Here is an 11,154-nt window from a genome sequence, read left to right on the forward strand (position 1 = left end):
TTCATGTAAATTAAATCTGATTGCATATATTCCAGTATGTCATAGATGTATTGAATTTCCTCCAGACTGTGATTTTTCTACTCCCTCTGTAGATTGTATATTTGGGTGCGCAGATTTTCTAATTATTAGTGAAGCACAGTTTTTCAAAGTGTCCCTTTATATACTGAGCTTTTAGTAGCCTATTTAAATAATATATCTCTTCTTCAAAATAATATAGTGGTATAGTTTATGCAATATATTGTCCCAAATTCTGCACACTCTTCTGTCTTTTATATTCTATTTTCTTTTATTTTGCAATCTAGATTTTACTTTGACATTTTTTTTTTTCCTTTTTTGTCTTTTTTCGTGACCGGCAACGGATCGCAACCCTCAGTGTCGCACCCGGACCGGACCTGGACGGCAACGGGATTGCAATCCTCGGTGTTGCTCCCGCACCTTGCTCTGCCAGTGAGCGGCGGGTCTGTATGTGGGATCCGAACCCTCAGCGGGAGCACCGCTATGCTCCCAAGCGGCGCACTGTAGCAGTGCGCCACCAGGCCGGCCCTACTTTGACATTTTACATTGATTTTTACGTTCATTTCTATGATTAATCGGGAATTTATTTTTGGTATGTTATGAGAATGAACTGATTTTGTATTTTAACTTATGAATGTATACTTGTCTCAACAATATTTATTCAAATGTCAGTCCACTATATAGTGCTGTACAGTGTTATCTTTTTTGTAACGTGCTCATTTATGCATGACTCAATGTCTAGGCTCTATGATTCTATTTGCTTTACAATTAGAAGCACCAATTACTCATGACCTTTACTATCTAGTAGGGCAAACCCAAGTTTGTTATTTTTTTTGCAATGTGATTGAGATATTTTAGGGCCTTCACCCTTGCAAACAAATTTTAGCATTTTCCATATTTGTATTTGGGTTAGAATTACAGTAATTCTGTAGATCCATTAGGAAAGAAATGGCAAGTTTGTATCACCAAGTTGTCTAAATTATAAGCTTACTATACCTTTCTGTTTATGTATATTTACTTCTGTTTTTATCGTAAAAGTTTCATCATATTTTATTTCTGTAAAATTCTTGCATATATTTTTATTAAATATTTTATTAAATAAACCACTTAGTAGTATTTTTATGCTACTTTTTATGTCTATGTCAAATGTGTGTTTTTAGTTCTTAATACAATATATTTTACATTGATTTTTCTTCTGGCAAGTCTAACAAAATTTCTAATTAATTTTATAATTTAATTGTAGATTATTTTGTAATTTCAATATGTATATCACATTCTCTTTGATTAAATATAGTATTTTTTTGTTTCCAATAATATTTTATAAAATTATTTTTCTTGCTTGGATAACTAACTAGAAACTTCAATATAATATTGAATAAGCCTAGTATATGTGGGAATCCTTGCCTTTCTGATTTTACAAGGAAATCATTTATTTATTTATATTAAAATGCTTTCTATAATTTTTTTGTACGTAGTTTTTTTTTCTGATTTGCAAAATCATCTGAATTATTTTATTAATTTATTTTTTGGTAATGTTTTGGTTTTGGCGAGTTGATGTATTTTTTCAAAGTGCTTATTTGATCATATTTTGAATAATTATTGACTTATCCCATTTAAGAAATTCATATGGCAACTTACAATTTTTAAATTTTCTCATATGGAACCAAATATTTTTTCTAACAAAACAAATTTTAACGTGACATATTAAGTTATCCTTTTTTATATGTTGATTACTGTAATGCATTAAATTTTAATTAGAATTTGAAATTCTATGTTATGAATGATATTCTGAATTTTTTTTTACTGTATTTCACTGTATTATCTTTGTTTTCAGCATCAAAATTATATCAGATTTGTAAAATGAATTGGGAAGTGTCTCTTCTTATTTGACCCAAAGACAAATTATACATAATTTTAGAATTAACTAAAAATAGAAAAGTTTTTTATTGCATAGAAACATTTTAAATTATTAATTCCTTCAAAGTTTTTCACTTCATGGAAACACTTTAATTATTAATTCTTTTTAAATTATGAATTCTTTTTTTATTGCATAGAAATGTTTTAAATTATGAATACTTCCTCTCAAATTGGTAGAAAAAGTATAAGCTCAATTTCTTCTTGAGTCAGTTTTATTTTATTTTTCTTACAGTTCTTCCATTATACCTACATTTGCAAAGATGTTGGCATAATATTTTTCATAATTTTACTCTCCTTCTAAAGTTGGTAGGGCCTATAGTGATTCTCACTTTTCATTGCTCATATTAGTTATTTTTGCCTCATTTCTGTTTTTTTTTTTTTTTCCTTGAGTAGATATTTGAGAGTTTATCAATTTTATCAGTTTCTTCAAAGAATCTGTATTGGACTTTTTTATACCCTCTATTTTATGTTTACTTCACTAATTTTTTTAATTAATTTTTTGTGCGTATAACTTTATTCATTATATTTTATTTTTCAGATATTTTTTAGTGAAAATACCGAGGACTCTGTCTGGAAGTTCTTTCTCCCCAGTAGTAGGAGTGTGCTCAGTTCATGCATAGGCCAGCTTGAAGGTGCCATGAAATTACTTCCAGAAATAATCTTGAAACAATGATAGATTGTACAGGGTGCATAAACATCCCAACTTGCTCAACTCTTATTGGGATAAGCTTGAGTGAAGTTCTACACAGTTTTCCCCAGGTCTCCAGTGAGACTGATACCCAATTTTCCACAAAAAGACCTATTCATTCATGCTGATTTTTCCACTTAGCTATTCATACTTCCTAAGTTCCTCTTCCCAATAAACTACTTGCATCCAATGTGTTAGCCTATGGGATAAGCTGTTATATTAAAAAAGCCAGATGCCTAGTAGTATAAATAGTATGCTACTACCTTATGTGTAACATGGGGGACAGAGATTGCCAGTTAATTAAAGTGTGGTGCTGGTAATACAGAAATCCAGGGTTCAATCCCTGTACCAGACAGCAATCAAAAAAAAAGGAAAATGGTTGGCGAGGAAGGGACAGGAATACATGAAATGTGTGGAATACACAGACACCCACATTTGTCCTTTTTTTCTCTTTATTGCCTGTGTAATAAAGGAATTTACCCACTTAAAAAAAATTCCTTGTGTTGGTGTCTGCTGTTGAGAAAAATCAACCTAGGACAAACTGGAAACATCTTTGGAACATATATGAGACATGTAGGTAATAATTATTATATAAAGAGCTCATGCTAACTACAAAGCACAAAAAATACCCAGCAATATTAGCAAACAATCTAATGCATAAACTTAAAACAGAAGTTAAATTGATAAAATCAAGAGTTGGCAAGAATGTGAATTTATTTTATTTTATTTTATTTTTATGAATGTTAACTATGAGTGTGAGGTTAATGAAATACTTTGAAAAACTCTTTGGAAGTATAAGCTCATAATTTCATTCCTTGGTACCTACTCAATGGAAACACATATTTGCCTCAAAGATACAGACAAGAATGTTCCCAACAACACTATTCCTAATTTCTTCAATCAAAATAAAACATCTGTCCATTGAAAAACACATATTTTTACTCTATCTACTCAATTGAATATTTTAGAGAAATGACAAAAACTTGACTACTAATATTCACAACAATAGCACAGAACTTCACAGCAATAATATTTTTTTATTTTTTATTTAATTTTTAGATAGGAAATTATTTTCTTAACATACAAATGGAGGAAAACACGAATTGAATTCAAGGTTAATTGATAAAGAACACATTTAACACTCAAAGATTAACATCCTTAAAGAACTCTTCAAAATGAATTAGAAAAATCTAAGCAGAATTTTAGCGAAGGACATGAGTAGACAAGTCACACACACCAAAGAAACACACGTGGCTAATAAATACATTGTAAGATGTTCTTTTGGGCGGCAGGGGTCAGCCTTCAATTCCTGCCTCCAGATCCTGGGTATGATCCATTGCTTGCCTGGCTGCAGGTGGAAGGGGCAGCCCTTGGCACAGCAACAATGTTAAGCAAGAGAAGGGAAATATTGAAGTGTGAAATCATACCGTTTTATTAATGTGAAGTTTATAAACAGGCTAAATTAGTGTATAATAATGTGTCAGAATAGATGTTACCTTTGATAAATACTTACTTGGTGGGGTCATACTGTATACTTATTGGTAATATTTTGGTAATAATTGATATTTTATTTTGTTAATATGTGTTCAAGTATGCACAGTTTAGTTCATTGACTGAAACTCAATTGTGCATTTCATTTAGGTTATATTTCAATTGAAATAATTAATATTTTTTAAAAGTAGATATTTTGCCAAAACTTACCAAATCTACATTTTTTTTTTTTCAATATGTCACAGTTTAATTCTCTGGACACAGATCTTGAGCCATTGTTTGTTGTGAAGAGTATTTGAGGGGGATATATCTCGGTGGATATAAAATGAAAGACACAGAGTTGAAGTCAGCTATGATGCAGGTATGATTCAGACTGTGAAAAATACAGGAAGTCCCTCCCCTTTACTGTGGGGAACTTTGTAACACCTAAGGCATATCTGACTTCATCCACTTTGGTCATAACTTTATAGCCATGCTTAATCAATTAAGCGAATATGGTGACTTCATATTGTGGAGGGCAATTTTGAGGAAGTTGACAGCTGGGAGAACAAGTCCTTCATGGAAGGGGCATCTGTAATGTGAATCTTCAAGGACTGTCATATATAGCTCATAGAGAGCAAAGTGTTAGAATTACTTTACAGAGTAATTTAGGAATCAATATCCTAAGAAAATGTAGCAATGCTACTTCTGAGAATTTATACTAAGATATTTTGAAAAGAATTATGTTTTTCACATATATGAATCTTTGAAGTATTATTGAACAATGAAAGACTGAAGACACCTAAGTGCCCACAAACATAAGTTTGCTAATAAATTATATTTTGTTGAAAAATATCATACCATGTCATCATTATAAATTTTAGGGTTTTTTAATACATACATATAATTATACTCTTCTCCAAAAGAAAATTTTGCAAAAAATTAAGCAATAACTACACAGTAGTCATTTTGACACCATTTATAAAAGATGTGCTTATGCGTGTTCCCATTATGCATGAGCATGTAAATGCATTACAATTTCCGGAAGATTCAAAGTAAGAAAGAAAGAGATAGCAGTGGTTACCTTATGTGGAAAAACTGATGGATCAAAAGAGAGTAACATGTGATAGACTTTTATTAACACATATTTTGAATTACATTAGGTAAATGTCCATCTATCAAATATTATATTTAATTAATCATAAATAATTTTACTATAGAAATTCATGACTAAAAATGTTGGCATAATATATACTTTATGATCAACAAGGTATTTGAAATTTGTGATTGCCAAGTATCTGCCAACAGTTCTTTCTCTCTTTGTAGGTAGATTGATAGATATACATATTTATATATCTGTAGATGCCCATATGTAGAGAAAATATGTAGATCAATATATATCTTTTCTCAAAGGGATTTACTATTATGTTGTTATTTAAATATTAAAAGTGTGTAATCTTCCCAAGGCCTCTTCAGACCTAATAATGTGGTCACTATGATCTGGTCAATGCTTTTCTGGTTTTGCTTTATGTCTGTTTTGTTCTCATATAATTATATTTTATTAATGAGCATTCAATGCTCCAAGTATTACATACAGTAAAATATAATTTATGGGAAATAATGATATTAAGTAGTCATATATTTTAAAAATTTCCCAGGAAAGAAAACTTAAGTACTTAAAGATAAAGCTTATTGCTTAAAATTGAAATGTTGGTAAGATGTCAAGTAACACTCCAATGAACCAGAACACTCATGAATGCAAGTTGACAACGTTTGTCTTCACTATTACACTGAACCTGTCCTGAGTTCCTCCCAGCCACCTCCTAAGTTTGCTGCTCAAATTCCTTTTTTATTCTTTTTTTGAATTTTTTTTAAAAAATAAAATTTATTATTAGCGTTTTCATTCTTACAAGTTGTGATATTTATTTACGACCTTTGTCTGACCTATCAGTTCCCATAATCCCTCCCTCCCTCTCCCCCATCTCAGGAGTCCTTAGGTTTATTCTTTCCTTCTGAATGTTCTACATATTGTTGTGCTCTTTTCTTTCTTTCTTTCCTTCATTCCTTCCTTCTTCCATCCTTCCCCTCATTCCCTCCCTCTCTTCCTTCCTAGCAAGCAGTTATGAATGAGAACATGAGATATTTCTGTTTATTTGTCTGGCTTATTCCACTTAACATAATTTTCTCCAGACTCATCTATGTTGCTGCAATTGGCAGAATTTCATTCTTTTTTTTTGGTCAAGTGGTGTTCCATCGTGTACATATACCACATTTTCTTCATCCAGTCATCCAATGATGGACACATAGGTTGGTTCCTTATTTTGGCTATTGAAAATAGAGCTGTAATGAACATGGGAGTACAGGTATCTTTGAACTTGATGATTTCAATTTCTTTGGATATATACCCAGTAGTGGTATTGCTGGATCATATGGTAGCTGTATCTGCAGTTGTTTGAGGAAACTCCATGCTGTTTTCCATAACGGCTGTGCTGATTTACAGTCACACCAACAATGTAGAAGAATTCCCCTTTCTCCACATCCTTGCCAACATTTATTATTCTTGGTCTTCTTGTTAATGGCCTAACTGGGGTGAGATGATATCTCAATGTGGTTTCAATTTGCATTTCTCTAATGACTAGTGATGCTGAACATTTTTTCATGTATCTGTTAGCCATTTGCATGTCTTTCTTTGAATAATGTCTTTTCATCTCTTTTGCCCATTTTTTGATTGAATTATTTATTTTTTACTGTATGGTTGCTTGAATTCTTTGTATATTCTAGATATTAATCCCTTGTTGAATGTATAGCTTGGAAATATTTTCCTCCACACTGTAATTGTCTTTCTGCTCTGTTGATTGATTCATTTCCGGTGAGAAAAAAATAAAGAGTGTCCAAATTGGAGAGTATGTCTTCCTGTGAGAAATGCCAGTTTAGCTCTTTTGCCAATTTTTTAATTGGGTTGCTTGATTTTTTCTTTTAAAGTTTCAGTTCCTTGTATATTCCGAATATTGATATTTTGTCAGATGTATAATTTGCAAATATTTTCTCCCACTCTGTTGATTGCCTTTTCATTCTGTTGGTTGTTTCTTTTGCTGTGCAGGAGCTTTTTAGTTTGATATAATCTCATTTGTTTATTTTTCCATTGGTTGCCTGTGCTTTGAGGGTCATATTTATGAAGTCTGAGTCTATTCCTACTACCTGAAGTGTTTATCCCATGTTTTCTTTAGGAAGTTTTATTGTTTCAGGGTGCATATTTAATTATTTAATCCATTTTCAGTTGATTTTAGTATATGGTGAGAGGTATGGGTCTGGTTTCATTCTCCTTCATATTGATATCCAGTTATCCCAGGACCATTTGCAGAAGAGGCAGTCTCTTCCCCAGTGTATAGGCTTGGTGCCTTTGTCAAAGATAAGATGGCTATAGGTGTGTGGGTTGGTTTCTAGATTCTCTATTCTATGCCATTGATCAGTGTGTCTGTTTCTATGCCAGTACCATACTGTTTTGGTTATTATAGCTTTGTAGTATAGTTTAAAGTCAGGTAGTGTTATGCCTCCAGCTTTATGTTTTTTGATCAGCATTGCTTTGGCTATGCATGGTCTTTTGTTATTCCATATAAATGTCTGGATAGTTTTTTCCATTTCTGAGAAAAATGTCATTGGGATTTTGATAGGGATTGCATTGAATTTGTATATCACCTTAGGCAGTATGGACATTTTCACAATGTTGATTCTTCCAATCCAAGAGCATGGAATATCTTTCCAACTTTTGTATCCTCTCTAATTTCTCTCAGCAGTGGTTTGTAGTTCTCATTATAGAGATTTTCACATCCTTGGTTAATTCAATTTCTAAGTATTATAGTTTTTTGGGGGGCTACTGTAAATGGACAAGCTTTCTTGATTTCTCTTTCTGCATGTTCACTATTAGAGAATAGAATTGCTACTGATTTTTGTGTGTTGATTTTGTACCCTGCTACTTTGCTGAAATCATTTATCAACTTCAAGAATTTTTTTGTAAAGGCTTTAGGCAGTTCCATATATAGGATCATGTGGTTTACAAAGAGTGACAGTTTGACTTCATCTTTTTCAGTCTGGGTGCCCTTTATTTCCTTCTCTTCTCTGATTGCTCTGACTAGTACTACAAACACTATGTTGAATAGGAGTGGTGAGAGTGGGCATCCTTGTCTGGTTCTTGTTCTTAAAGGAAAAGCTTTCAGCTTTTACCCATTCAGGATGATATCGGCAGTGGTTTTATCATATATGGCTTTAATTATGTCGAGACACTTTCCCTCTATACATAACCTATAGAGGGTCTTTGCCATAATGAATGTTGAATTTTATCAAATGCTTTTTCAGCATCTCTAGAGAAGAACATAGGGTCCTTGTGTTTTATTTTATTAATATGGTGTATCACATTTATTGATTTGCATATGTTGAACAAACCTTGCATCACTGTGATGAATCCCACTTGATCATGGTGTATAATTTTACATATGTGTTGCTGTATTCTGTTAGCTAGTATTTTATTGAAGATTTTTGCATCTGTATTCATCAAGGATATCGGCCTGTAGTTTTCTTTTTTAGTTGTATCTTTACCTGGTTTTGGTATCAGGGTGATTTTTGCTTCATAAAATGAGTTTGGAAGATTGCCTCTGTTTCAATCTCTTGGAATAGTTTGTAAAGAATTGGTGTCAATTCCTCTTTAAACGTTTGGTAATATTCTGCTGTGAATCCATCTGGTCCTGGGCTTTTCTTTGTTGGGAGCCTTCTGATAACAGCTTCAATATTCTTTATTGTTATGTTCAGATTTTCTACATCTTCTTGGCTCAGTTTTGGTACCTTGTGTGTGTCCAGAACTTTATCCATTTCCTCCAAATTTTCAAGTTTGTTGGCATATAGTTGTTTATAGTAGTCTCGAATGATTCCTTGTTTTTCAGATGTATCAGTTGTAATATCATCTTTTTCATTTCTAATTTTTGTTATTTGGATCTCCTCTCTTCTCTTTTTAGTTAGTCATACTAATGGTTCATCAGTTTTATTCATCTTTTCAAAAAGCCAACTTTTTGATTCATTGATCTTTTGTACTGTTTTTTGGGTTTCAATTTCTTTAAGATCTGCTCTGATCTTAATTATTTCTTTCCATCTGCTAACTTTGGGTTTCTATTGTTCTTGTTTTTCTAATTCTTTAAGGTGAAGTGTTAGGAAGACATATGAATGGCCAACAGTCATATGAAAAAATGCTCAACATAACTCAGCATTTGTAAAATGCAAATCAAAACCACACTGAGATACTATCTCACCCCAGTTAGGATGGCTAATAATCTAAAGACTGTGAATGATAAAGGCTGGCAAGGTCATGGACAAAAAGGAACTCTCATAAATTGCTGGTGGGACTGCAAAATGGTGAAGCCTCTATGGAAAATGTTATGGAGTTTCCTCAATCAATTGCAGATAGATATACCATATGACCCAGCTATCCCACTGCTGGGAATATACCCAGAGGAAAGGAAATCATCAAGTCGAAGTTATACCTGTTCCCCAATGTTCATTGCAGCACTCTTTACAATAGCTAAGAGTTGGAACCAGCCCAAATGTCTATCATCAGATGAGTTGATATGGAAAATGTGGTATGTCTACACAATGGAATACTACTGTGCTATAAAAAGAATGAAATACTGCCATTTGCAATGGCATGGATGGACCTAGAGAGAATCATATTAAGTGAAACAGAAAGAGAAATATCACATGTTCTCACTTATTTTTGGGAGCTAAAAATAAATAAATACATGTACAAAACGTGTGTGGGGGGAAGATATAACTATTACAATTCATTGAAGTTGATACAACAAGCAAACAGAAAGGACATTGTTGCGAGGGAGGGGGAGTGGGAGGAAGGAGGGAGGTTTTAAGTAATTGGCCACAATAATCAACCACGTTGTATATTGACACAATAAAGTAAAAAAATCCCAATAAAATAAATAAATAACAAATTCTTAAGTAAACAACAACAACAACAAAAAGAAAGAAACAAACAGAAAACCCAAATTGGAGAGCATGAAGTCAAACTGTCCTTGTTTATAGGTGACATGATCTTATGTATAGAAAAACCTAAAGACTCTACCGAAAAACTCTTACAGCTGATTAACAATTTCAGTAATGTTACAGGATAAAAAATCAACACCTAAAAATCAATAGCATTTTCATACTCCAATGGCAAGCTAGAAAAAAATGAAATTAAGAAATCAAGTCTATTTACAATAATCACAAAAATAATAAAATGCCTAGGTATTAATTTAAGCAAGGAGGTGAAAAATGTCTACAATGAGAACTAAACAACACTACTGAAAGAAATTAAAGGGGACAAGAAAAGGGAGAAAGACATATCATGCTCTTGAATGGGAAGAATTAATATCATGAAAATGTCCATTCTTCACAATCTATAGATTCAATGCAATCCTGATGAAAATACCATAGACATTCTTCTCAGAAATAGAAAAAGCAATCTAAATATTCATATGGCAAAACAAAAGACTTCAAATAGCCAAAGCAATTCTGAGCAAAAAAAATAAATAAATAAATAAAGCTGGAAGCATAACACAATCCAACTTCAAATTGTATTATAAGGCTATTGTAAGCAAAACAGTGTGGTACTGCCATAAATACAGACACCCACATCAATAGAACAGAATAGGAATCCTGGGAATCAACCCACATACTTACAGCAAATTGATATTTGGGAAAGCTACCAAGAATATACATTGGGGAAGAGACTGCCTCTTCAATAAATGGTGCTGGGAAAGTGAGACATTTAAATGCAGAAAAATGAAGCTGGACCTGTACCTCCCAGCATATAACAAAATCAACTAAAAATGTTTTAAAGACTTAAATATAAGACCTGAAGCCAAAAAATTACTAAAGAAAAATACAGAGAAAACCCTTCAGATAAGAGGACTGGACAAAGACTTTATGAATAAGACCCTGAAAGCACAGGCAATAAAAGAAAAAGTAAATAAATGTGGTTATATCTACTCTTTTCTTTCTAAATCATGGGCCATTGGACCTCATGA

The 11,154-nt window shown here is 32.4% G+C and overlaps 1 pseudogene; it reads left to right on the top strand.

Annotated features, from left to right (window-relative positions):
- The first annotated feature begins 5,086 nt into the window (after positions 1-5,086).
- Positions 5,087-11,154, top strand: part of LOC103609710 — a 14,990-nt pseudogene continuing 8,922 nt past the window's right edge.

The sequence above is a fragment of the Galeopterus variegatus genome, unplaced genomic scaffold, assembly GCF_000696425.1.
Source record: "Galeopterus variegatus unplaced genomic scaffold, G_variegatus-3.0.2 Scaffold9975, whole genome shotgun sequence".
NCBI lineage: Eukaryota > Metazoa > Chordata > Mammalia > Dermoptera > Cynocephalidae > Galeopterus > Galeopterus variegatus.